The sequence below is a fragment of the Gopherus flavomarginatus genome, chromosome 1 (assembly GCF_025201925.1).
Source record: "Gopherus flavomarginatus isolate rGopFla2 chromosome 1, rGopFla2.mat.asm, whole genome shotgun sequence".
In the NCBI taxonomy this organism is placed as follows: domain Eukaryota; kingdom Metazoa; phylum Chordata; order Testudines; family Testudinidae; genus Gopherus; species Gopherus flavomarginatus.
In genome coordinates, this window is record NC_066617.1 from 90,035,108 (window position 1) to 90,048,335 (window position 13,228).

Here is a 13,228-nt window from a genome sequence, read left to right on the forward strand (position 1 = left end):
GGCCTTGTCTTTAGATGAAAATTGCCTTAGTATAATTGTCCTCATATCAGTGGGAACTACCACGTGTTCACACACAAATTCTTCCTGTCAGTGGCTCTTTGGACTTTAGCAGAAGCTACTGCATATCACATCTGAAGTAATTCCATATTGGTGAGAAGTAAAGGCTTTGTGGCAGTATGATCACATCCCACTGCTGATTTAACTAAAATGGAGCAAATAGTCCTTCCCCATTATCCTAAACTGCTCTAATCACTGCAGACGTAACCTGTTAGGTTAGTATTCTGTCCTCCACTGCTTTGGGGTCATTTGGACTAGAGGTCACCCACCTGTTCAAGTAGTGCTGCTGGCAAATGCAAGAGTCCCATTTGCTAGTGAGTTGCTTTCAGACTGAGTGAAGAGCACTTTCCATTTGTTCAGAATGTGTCATTGCCTCTGGCTGGAGCCTGTCGGTGCATTGTTCTGTGGGGTGAGTAGCATGCCCAGTCCATGCCAGAAAAGACATACCAGGATCACTGGAGGTTTTCAAAGGGAGGATGTATAGCCATCTGTCTTGGATGGTTTAGACACAACAAATCCAGTATCTTGGCAGGGGGTTAGATTAGATGGCCCTTGAGATGCCTTCTAACCCTATGATCCAGTGCAAAGATTTACAAGCAGCTGTCTGGACAGATGACCAAACTGAGGTAGCCCCAAGATGAAATGCAGTGATGAAACCTCTGACAGACCTACAGAGATGCATAGGACCAAAACAGCTCCTATAGAAACTCACACAAGATCCCTCTTACGAGGAAATTGACAGGATATTCTGCAAGGAACCTGCCACTCAGCCTAGCCTGGTTGTGAGTAGTGCTGATCTTGCTGGGAAGATTCTCATGTAGGCATGTAGTGGTCACTAATTTTTTTCTGAAAGCTGAAATTCTGAACCATTCGATGACATCTTCAGAACAAGTGCCAAGTTGCTAAAGTGGTGCAAGCCAGTCCAATTCAGACTTTCAATCCACATTTGGATAACTGTAAGTTCACCTGGTGTGCAGAATATTTGTTTTACTGGCAACTCTATGCTGCCCATAAAGTTTTCAGTCAAGTGAAATGAATGCCGGTCTTTTGTTGCTGGGAAATATCATTCCCAGATTTCCTAATGATTGTGTTTTCTTGCAGTTTCTTATGCAGTGATGTAGAGTGCAACAAGCTAAACAGAGTCATGTGATCACGCACCAATCAGAAATATACAGAATTCCAAGCAAACAAAGGACACCATCTGGGTGCACAACTGCCAAGACTCATGCCTGAAGTGAGAATCTCATGTATGGCTCTTTCCCCCACCCACTCTTCCACCTGCTTGATCCTCTCTCCAGGGTTGAAACAGGTTGCCTGTTCTGCTTTCTGCTTCCCATCCTCACCGGGCCACTTTCTTGGCTGTTGCCATGTGACAAACAGCTGAATCTGTCTTCATTTCCCTATGAGCCCCTGAATAGACAGCAATTTCTGTTCCCTCCCTTGTCTCTGGTGTCTGAGTGCTTAGCTCACCCATACCAGTTCCAAAGTCTGAATCTTTTGAGGTTTCCTGTCATGGTTTATCACCTGTATTTTGCAATAGGACTGCTCATTTAAAGTGTGCTCTTACATGTGTTTTTGTAGTGCTAATGCTGATTGTAAGTGGTTTTTAGATGTTTCTTGCAATGTTGCATTGTTGTATTGAAACAACCTCAAGTACACGTGGTTTTTAACCCTATGTCTAATATAAAACCTTTTAAAAAAAAGTAAGACACAGAATAGAACTTGGGAAAATTTTCAAATAGTTTATTCACCAAAAAAATGCAGTTTCAGATTCACTGAAACTATTTGTGAATTCAGATCAAATTCAGTGACCAGTTTTGGCTGGGGGGAAATATTGAAAATGTCAGACTGTTTCATTTCAGCATTTTCAAAACATTTAGACTTTTCATTTCAAAACTATATTTCATTTTTAAATTTAGCTACGTTTATTACAAACACAAAAAAGATGCCACCTAAAACCAAAAACCAAACAGAAAATGGAAGGGGGGGGATGATCTACATAGAATTAAAGATTTAGTTCAACCCAAAATGAGATTGTTTTTTGTTGTTCTAGTTCGAGCAAGGAAAAAGCAAACAAAAATATTCTGTTTCAGGTTGAGCCAAAAATATATTTTTTTTCAGGTTTTTTCAGTTCTGTCACCAAACAGAATATCAAGTATTGGCTCAGTTCTAGTAAACAACGGGGGCAGATGATTAAGATATACTCCAAATCCTCCTTTGGTTTTGTATTCGCTCTCTCTCTCTCTTTCTCCAGTCCCTATCATAAATTTGGTATCTCTGTGTACATAATGTACTATACAAAAAACCCACACAGCTAAGTATGCAATCCTACAATAATAGTGAGAAATTAATCTGTGAGCTTTCTAAAGTATTTCTACATCTTAAGCTAATATTGAACTAAATTTGAGAGTTTAAGCAAAAGCTGTTTCCATGGTTATACTGGAGGCATTCTAAATATAGTGCATGATGTAATCAGCTAATGTGACGAGGTACAAAATTGATGTTTATTTCAGCCTGAAGTTTATTCCATGTAGAAATCTTTGAGATGTGCCTATATCACTTGAAAAACTATTTTTGAAATTATTCCTATTGTCCCATGGTTTCCTGTTTCTCTGAGCCATTCCATTTATCAGTTTATAGGCTATAGCTTCTTTATTATAAATTATATACATTAGACCTCTTTAGTGCCTTCACAGAATTCTTAACATTACATATAATAGTCCACATAAGAGCTCGTTCCACTGCTGGCAACAAAAAGGTTATCATTTTTGTAATCTTTTTGCACCCCACACATTTTAAGCTCTCTTATCAGTATCCATCTATTCATCCCTTCAACCCTCCCCAGTACTGTTGTCTGAGGTGTACTCTGACTTTACCTCTTGATGCATCACACATCCATGTGATGAAGGATAGATAATGCCTCCTATTTGATTAGCTTCCCTTTACCTTTCCTCTCATATTCATTGGAGGGGCTCATAGAAGCTAAAAAAAGGGATGCTCTATACTTTAAAATTAGATCAACCTGGCTACATTGCTCACTCCCCGAATACTGTAGTTAGGTCAACTCAACCTCCAGCAACTAGGTCAATGTAAAAATTCTTCTGTCAACCTAGCTACTGCCTCTGGGAGAGTTGGATTAACTATATTGACAGGAAAAAACCCTTCCGTTGATGTAGGAAGTGTCAACGCTACAGTGATGTAGCTGCAAGATTGCGGAAGTGCTGCTGTAGTGCTTGTAATGTAAGCATAGCCTTAGCTTCCTTTCCAATGCAGCTTATTTTATCCAGGGAGAAAAGGATGGTCTAGTGATCTGAGCATATCTCCTTCTGCAAAATAGGGCTAATAATACTTCCCGACCTCGTTCCAAAGTGAACATCATTTCACAAACAACCCATTGAGTGAAATTTATTTGGATGAAATATTCAGCAAATGTTTAAGGATAATGACAATACATAGAAATCAAGATTAGTTGGTGAACAGGAAAAAAAGAGTTACGTTTATCAGGAAATTTACTAGCAACAAATAATTTTTCCAGCTCTATATATCTCCTTTCCTGGCCTTTTGTCCTGTCAACATCCTAGTTCATTTGCCATTCAACAGATACAAATGCTCTGGTACATACTGAGTGGTAAATGATAATAAACTACTGACCATGGACAGATCACTATGTCTCATTCGCTGAGTAGCTTCCTCAGAGTATTTAGTTTGGCTTGTTCCTCTTTTTAATAAAGAGTCTTTTTTCTTTCTTTCTTTCTTTCTTTCTGTTTCATTTAGTGTACTGCATTTCTAGCTTAATACAATGTAAGTGAAATTTTGGGTTTCAGATGTGTTAAAAAATTCCTGAAGCTTTCCAGTAAAGTATCAAAAAAATGCCCTTTCAGGAAATGAGACTATACTCTTTGAGACTGGAAGTTTCTTAGTTCAACAATAGCATTTTGACAACAATTAATTTGTCTTTTCAAACAGCGCACAGCAGATCATGCAGTATCTGAAACATTGGCACAAACTATGTTCCTGGCTTCCATAGAAAAAGGGTACTTAAGGAGGATAAAATGATACATAATAGCTAGAAGTCAGAATCACGCCTCCTATTGTGTTTTTCTCTACATCCAATAAACCTGTTATTAAACTTAGCAACTAAACAAATATTTGTAGTGCAAATAGCCTGAAGACTATGATGTGACAGTGACTAAAGATTGCAATAAAAGGCAGCTGAAACTTTTTGGGGTGAAGTTTTCCATTCTTTTAAGACTACTGGCAGCGGTGGATGGACAGAAATGAATTCGGTTTTCAAAGTGCAGGAAGGAAGTTCATAGAATTATAGAAATTAGAGAAGAAAAAGATATATTGGGTCATCTCCTCCATGGCAGAGCCAGTGGCAGATTTGTCCCCACATTATAAGGTACTTTGTTGAGTCTAGCTTTAAGTGTCCCACGAGACAAGGCTTTATGCCTAGCCTTGGAAAACTGTTCCACTATACAATAGGTTTTACTGTCAACATTTTGTCACACAGTCAGCCCCAAGTGTATACTTTTTTAAAGTTCATCCTATCACTCCTAGTTATACCTCCTGATACTACTTTCAATAAGTCTTTTCCATCCTTGATGTTTATCTGCTTCAGATATTTCTAGATGGTTCGTTTATCTACCAACCCCATAGCCCAAATTGTTGCTCAGGCTTTTAATCTTTCCTCATAAATCAATCTCTCCAATTCCCTAATGACATTTATTGGTAAACAGCCTTTTCCTCCTGATTTTTAATGATGTTGAATAAGACTGCACCTCTGTTAACACCATGGTTACACAGTAGTTTCCTCAGTGGTAGCTACTAGCCCGTGTTTTAATGCTACTTTCATTTCCCTGCCATGGAAATTAACAATAGTAGTGTTCAAAGCCAATGAGATGTAATAAAGTCTCTGAAATTTGTAATTTCAGGTTACTTGAAACAGAGACATTGGGTGAAATTCTGGTCCCATTGAAGTCAATGGCAAAACTTCCATTGACTAGCATTTCACCCATCATTTTTAATCAAAGCAGGGCTCTTTGTTTTTCATCACATCTGGAACTAACATACTTTCTTGCTCACTTACAGAACATATGCTTGATTCAAGACCAGTGGGATTCCCTTAGTGGTTCATGACCTGCCTGTGATTTTCTAGTGCTCCATGTGCAGCTGTCACCAGGGAGTTTTGGCAGTGACTTTAATCAGGTCAGGATTTCATCCACTGTCTATAAATCTGATCAGTGTTGCTCTCATATTGAAGTGTCTACAGAATGAGCAGAGTGTGAATCACAGGCATCCTTCTCACACTTCCTGAATTATGTAAGGTAGTGCAAGAGCTGTACAAATAGACTAGCAGTGTGAGAGATGAGATGGAGAGGAAATGAGTGGCTAGTTCCTTCTTAGGAACCACTGGCTGGTTCCTTAATTCCTATTTAGGAATGATTGAGCAAGCAAAAGGGAAGCGGGAGCGGCACTCAGTGTCAAACATGTTGTTTCTGAGTCACTGATAACTCAGAAGAAAAATGATCTTGAATGATTATGGATCAATGCCCTAACAGATAAAGCGCAAGATGAGGAATTAGTTGTCTGCTACAGACAACAAAATCATACTAGGGAACAGAATGACCACCACCTTATGTACCTATTTATAATGTGTAGGGGAAAAACCTGCATCGTTATGGGGGACTTCAATTTGAGTGATATATGCTGGCGTTCTCATGCTGCCAGGACTAAAACATCCTTGGAAATTCTGAACATTATAGATTACAATTTCCTAGCTCAAGAAGTGTTGCAACCAATGTAGAGGAATTCTTTATTAGACATTGTCTTAACAGATAAAGAGAAACTGATCACAGAACTAAAAATTAGTGGTAGCGTAGGTACAAGTGGTCATGACATTTATAATGTGCAAGCAGGATAAAGTCCAGACCAGTAATATAGATACTTGGTGCTTTAATTGGGCCAATGTCACAAAAAATAAAAACAATTATGAGCCAAATCATCTGGGAGTAAGAATTTAATCAGAAAAATTTAAATAATAACTGGGAAGTATTTAAGAATCTCTTACTAGATGACCCCAAAACCACAATCCCACAATCAAGAAAGAAGGTTGTATTAGTTAAAAAAACAGCAACCTGGGTTAGAGGGGAGGTGAATGCAGCTACAAAAAATAAAATATAGCAAGTGGAAGAAAGGGGAAGTGGATAGTAATGAATATAAAGCAGAAATTAAGAATGATAAAATATTGATAAGGGAAAATCTATGGCCAGCAGAGTCAAAGACAATAAGGTGAACTTTTAAAAATGTATTAGGGACAGAAAAAGCATCATGACAATGGTATGGAAATGGTAGAATTATCAATAATAATACAGAGAAGGTAGAAGTTTTCAATAAATATTTCTGTTCTCTATTTGAGGAAAAACAGATGATAGACTCATCATATGTGATAATCAGACTTTCTATCCCATTAGTATCTCTGGAGGATGTTAAACAACAGCTATTAGTGTTAGACACTTTAAAATCAGCAGGTTGAAATAACTTGCATCCAAGAGTTTTAAAAGACCCAGCTGAAGTGCTCGCTGGACCATTAATTTTGATTTTTTTCAATAAGTCGTGGAACACTGGAAAAGTTCCAGAAGACTGGAAGAAAGCTAATGTGCCAATTTTTAAAAAGGGTAAACAAGATGACCAGGTAACTATCGACCTGTCAGCCTGACATCAATTCCAAAGATAATGGAATGGTTGATATGGACTTGATTAATAATGAATTAAAGGAGGGTAATGCAAATCAACATGAGTTTATGGAAAATAGAGCCTGTCAAGCTAACTTGATATCTTTTTTGATGAGATTATAAAGATCATAGTGTTGACATAATATACTTAGAGATCTGTAAGGCATTTGACTTGGTATCACATGACATTTTGATTAAGAACCTGGAAGAATATAAAATTAACATAGAACAAATTACATTGATTAAAAACTGGCTAACGGTTAGGTCTCAAAATGTAACTATACACATGGAATCATCATTGAACAGGTAAGTTTCCAGTCAGGTCCCACAGGGATCAATTCTTGGCCCAACTCTAGTTAACATTTTTATCAATTACCTGGAAGAAAACTTAAAATCATAATTGATAAAGTTTGCAGATGATACACAAATTTGTGGAGTAGTCAATAAGGAAGAGGACAGGTCACTGATTCAGAATGATCTAGATCGCTTGGTAAAATGGGCACAAGCAAACAATATGAATTTTTATATGGCTACATGTAAATGTGTACATCTAGGAACAAAGAATGTAAGCCATACTTACAGGATGGAGGCCTCTGTCCTAGGAAGCAGTGACTCGGAAAAAGATTTGGGAATCATGGTAGATAATCAGCTGAATTTGAGTTCCCAGTGTGATGTTGTGGCCAGAAAAGCTAATGCGATCCTGGGATGCATTAACAGGGGAATCTTCGATAGGAGTAGACAGGTTGGTGCGACCACTGATAAATTGGAAAGGGTTCAGGGAGGAGCTATGAGAATGATCAACGAATTAGAAAACATGGCCTATGGAGCACAACATGGAGCACAATCTATTTAGCTAAACAAAGAGAAGATTAAGGATTGAGTTGATTACACTTATAAATATGCACTATATAAATATAAATATTCTCAAATATTTAATAATGGGCTCTTCAGTCTAGCAGAGAAAGGTAGAACATGATCCAATGGCTGGAAGTTGAAGCTAGACAAATTCAGACTGGAAATAAAATGTAAACTTTAAACAGTGAGGGTAATTAACTATTAGAATAATTATCCAAGGGTCATGGTGGATTCTCCATCACTGACAATTTTTAAATAAAGATTAGATGTTTTTCTAAAAGATAGACTCTGGAAATTATTTGGGAGAAGTTTTCTGTCCTGTGCTATATAGGAGGTCAGACTAGAGAATCACAATTTGGAATCTGTGACTCTATAAACTTTTACACATCCAGCAGCCCCAGAGGACAAAGGGAAATCCCTTATCTGTATGAAAGCTCGGAATGGGAAGGAGAGAAGAGACACATCTCAAGCTTCTAAAGAGACACAAGAAAGAGACTCATCTTTCGCTTTCCTCCTTGACACAACCTTCCATTCTTCCTCATTGTTCTGAATGTGCAAGAATATTTGCACTTTACTACTTTTACACTTCAGCTCTCTCTTTTATTTCATCTTTTTTCCTTGATAGATGAAAATTGCTGTTCCTAACTCCTTAAAGCCTTTTCTGTCTCTTTGTTCTATTGTGCAAAGCAGCACAGAAGCATGGAAAGTTGATTACCCTCATGAAACAGCTACCGTAACTTTTAGATTCAGACATTTTATTTGTCATTAGCCTAACAAAGCATATAGAGTTGTAGTAACTGGAAAGATACAGTCCATTATTATTATTATTTTATTTTTAAAAACTTGTGAAGTGCTAGAATACCATGGTGATTGGGGTCATCTAAGCATCTACATAGATAGCTAGACTGACAAACAGTCATTTAATCTGAAATGGAGAGCAAAATGTAATTGGTAGGCATAGGTTCATTAGCATGCTGCAGCCGGAGTCTATGATTCTTATTAAAAAAAATGTAAGGGACGCTGTTCAGGGAATTGAAGATGGCACAAACAATTTAGTGGAGTTTTTTCTCAATACCATACAGAGGGGTTGTAGCTTTTTGACTTTTAAGAGTAGAATACTATATTTAAGGAGATTTGTCCTCCAGCATTTGTACTTGCGCCACAACACACTATCCTTTGAAATACAAGTCATTTGATAAGGGAATAATTTCTCTGTTCAGCTTCAATTTGTATCCTTGGCCTTGAACAGTTATTCAAACTTTTGGTTCTGCATGGCTTTATGCACCGAAGTAATACACAAACAAAAAAAAATCAAAAGGAAAATACCATCCATGTACTTGTAATTATGTAAAAATTCTTTAGAAAAATCAGGATGGATACATCTCTTTCAAATATTTTGGAGTCACGTAATAAAAAAGGATGATAATGTTTCACTAAATCAGTGAAGGATGTAAAACTGGCATTTTTCAGTGAATACTTATATTAAGGCCTCTTCCTTGCATGGACATGCTAAAGAATATACAGTAGAATTTTGCTTTTTATTTTGAGTAGTCAATACGCCTCCTTTAAATTGTGCCACAATTAATTTTATCTCCAGAGTTGATGATGAATTTCTCAGAACAAGGCCAGCGTATTAGAACTGGAAAGATAATCATCAAGACCCTAATTTAAACCTGCAGTTTCAATGAGGCTACTTACATGCTTAAAGTTACACACATACTTAGGCCTGATGTACACTACAGAGTAAGGTTGACTCAAGGCATCTTACTTCAGCCTAACTCTGTAAGCATTTACACTAAAATTTCACTTCACTGCTGTAACTCACCCGCTATGCTGACTTAATCATTCCAATCCTGCGGGAAGCATAGCACTTAGGTCAACATAGTTAGGGTGACACAGTGTCAGTGTAGACACCACATTACTTACATTGACTTCAGTGGCCTACAGGAGGTGTCCCACAATGCCCCACTGTGACTGCACTGTTTTGAACTCCACTGCCCAGTGGCCAGGTACACAGGTACATGCCCTATGAATTTTTGAAATTCTATTTCCTGTTTGTTCAGTGTGAAGAACTCATCTAGTGATTGCCCAGCTAACCATGCCAGCCCCATGCTGCAGACACACTCCTGCCTGTAGCACACAGGAGGTGGTGGATCTCCTGGGTCTGTGGGGAGAAGAGACTGTGCAGGCACAGCTCCGATACAGCCACAGAATCATCAGTATCTACGAGCAAATGTCTTGGAGTGTGCGGGAGAAGGGCTACAAGGGAGACCTGTAGCAGTGCCACATGAAAGTCAAGGAGCTGTGGCAGGTGTACCAGAAGGCAAGAGAGGCCAATATTTACTCTAGTGCTGAGTGGCGGATCTGCTGTTTTTACAAAGAGCTGCATGCCATCCTCAGCGGAGACCCCACACCACTCCCAAGAACCTCAGGGATACTTGGGAGGAGCTGCAGTCACAGGCCCTGAGAATGCACAATGAAGAGGTGTGTTGAATGAGGAAGTGGAGGAATGTGGAGGACAGGTGACCGGGGTATCCAGTGGCATGGGGATCCAGTGGCGCAGTGAGCCAGGACCTGTTTTTGACTCCAGAACAGTTGAGCCAGTCCCTACAGTCCAGCACAGACAAGCTTGATGCAGGAGAAGGAACCTCTAATGTGTATGCAGTTTGCTTTGATATTGCAGGTACACCTCTGTTTATTTACTCTTTTTTAATCAGGCTAGACAAGGTAGTGAAATAACTAATAGAGGCAGAGTTTCTATCTGCTTCCCATTCCCCTGTACAGCTGGGCAGAAGGGGCCTTCAGAATGGTTGGTTCATGTGCACCGGGATGTCACATGAATCCTCCATAGCGATCTCAAGGAAACTTTCCTCAAGATAGTCTGCAATCCTCTGCCGAAGGTTCCTGGGGAGGTCTGCCTGATTTCTTCTGCCACAGTAGGACACTTTCCCATGTCACTCAGCAATTACTTCAGCAGGCACCATTGCAGCACACAGGCTAGCAGCATATGGACCTGGTCTGCAGCCAGACACATGTAGGGGCTGTTTCCTTTCAGCCTCCGTTACCCTTAGGAGTGAGATATCAGCTAAAATCACCACCACCTGTGGAAAACAGTGCCAGTATTCAGTTCAGTTGCCCTATCTGCATATACTCCTGCCCATGATCTACCCCCCGCACACACACACTTATTGTTCCAATTTGCTCCTTCCCCCAGGCCATACTCACCATGGCTGGAACTGCCACTGTCTTTATGAATCCCCAAGGAGAAGTGAGAATGTAGTGCTTGTAACTTGTGTGGATCAAAGATAGTGTTTCCATTTATCTTGTGAATACACTCACAATAGTACCTCTGTGCATTGTATCTTCTGCAGCTGGAAATGTGGCCTTGAAGGTCTCTACAGCCACACCAGCGCAGTGGCTCAGTCAGGTAAGGAGGAGAAGGAAGAAGACATGGGATGACACGTTCCAAGAGCTCCTGCAAGCCTCTGATGCTTCGGATACTGAGCACAGGGCTTAGAGGATCACCCTTGTGGACAGAATGGACAGGGATAGAAGGAAAGGAGAAAGGCACAGGAAAAGGAAAGAGACATCAGCAGGAGATGCTAGTGCTTCTCAAGAGGTAAACATATGTGCTGGAGACTCCTATTGACCTTCAGGTTCAGCAGACCCATGCTTGCCTCCCTCTCACCTCAGAGAGAACTGCATTCCAGGACCTCCCTACATGCACACCCTACATTCTACATGGACCACTGCAGTACCCCTAACCCTCCTCCCCCGGGGAGAGAACAGGCGATCACAGCTGCACATCACTGACCTGTGAGAGACACGATTGGTGTAGGTGTTTGTGAACTGTAAATGACCATTCTTTCCCTTTCAAAGGTTCTTTTCCCTGTATTTATAAAGTTTCATTCAGTATAAACATGTCTGTTTGCATGGATTTGGAATAATAGTCTATTTATGGAAACTTAATTCCTCTTTATTAGTTCACAACATATGTTGGCTGGGGCTGACACCATTCACAGATAATAGCAATAGGTGAATTTGAAATGTTATATTACCCACCCCGCACAGCATTCATTACATTACAAGGTTCATACCGGGCTGCAATAAAGCAATGCCAGGCAGTGCACACTACAGCAACACATATTACTGTGGCTCACTATTACAATGGTCTTTCAAAGCCTTCCTGAGCCATAGAGCTCTCTGTTGAGCTCTTCTTATAGCCCTGGTATCTGGCTGCTCAAAATCAGCAGACAGCTGCTCTCCACCCAGGTGGGAACATTTCCCCTTTGCTTCACAGATATTATGCAGGACACAGCAGGCAGCTATAACCATTGGGATATTTTTTTCACTGAGGTCTAATCTCAGGAGTAGACAGTACCAGCGGCCTTTTTAACAGCCAAAGGCACATTCAACTGTCACTCTGCACCTGCTGAGCCTGTAGTTGAAATGCTTCTTACTGCTATCAAGGTTGCCAGTGTATGGCTTTATAAGCCACTGGAGTAAGGGTATGCTGGGTCTCCCTGGATCACTACTGGCATTTCAACATCCTCAATGGTAATCCTCTGGTCTGGAAAGAGAGTCTGCTTGCAGCTTTCTGAACAGGCCAGTGAGTGCATGCATTATGCACCTTCCCTCACCAGCCTACACTGATACTGGTTAAAAAGTCCCCAGGGATCCACCCATGCTTGTAATACCATATAAAAGTAGACCTTTCTGTTGATTTACTCTGTGGCAAGGTAGTCTGGTTCCAAAACAGGGATATGGCACAGAGCCATTTATCACCCCACCGCAGTTCGAGAACCCCACTGCTACAAAACCATCCACTATGTCCTGCACATTGCCTAGAGTCACAGTCTGTCATAGCAGGATGCGATTAATGGACCTGCACACTCACATCACAGCACCTCCCACAGTGGATTTCCCAACTCCAAATTCATTCCGGACTGATCTGTAGCAATCTGGCATTGCCAGCTTCCACATAGTAATTGCCTCTCACTTCTCCATGGTCAGTGCAGCTCTCATTTTGGTGTTGCTGCATTAGAGGGCTGGGGCAAGCTCCTCACACACTTCCAGGAATGTGGCTTTGTGCTTCCAAAAGTTCTGCAGCCACTGCTTATCATCCCCAACCTGCATAACAATGTGATCCCACCAGTCAGTACTTGTTTCTCAGGCCCAGAACTGGCACACCATCCTCTGCAGCTGTTCTGTGAATGCCAACAACAGCCTTGAACTGTTTCTTTCTATATCCCACAGCAAGCTAGCATCCAAGGAATCATCATGTTTTCTACGGCTCCTTTGGCAGCTCTGCAAATACTGCAGGATCAGATGTTTTCTGCTCACAATGCTCATCATAACACTCAAAAGTGCAGAACTGTGCAGATAAGACACACTGTACCTCAGGGTGGCATCCTGTAACCCTCATATTCATCATTCATGTATGGTTGTGATAGTTCATACAGGGCATGCCATTTGAGATATATGAAACCCATCATTCTGTCCAAATATGTATGTCATTAGTGTGTATGACAGTATGGGATTTTGATGTATAGTTGTTACTGAAATATGCTGTAAATTTGCTA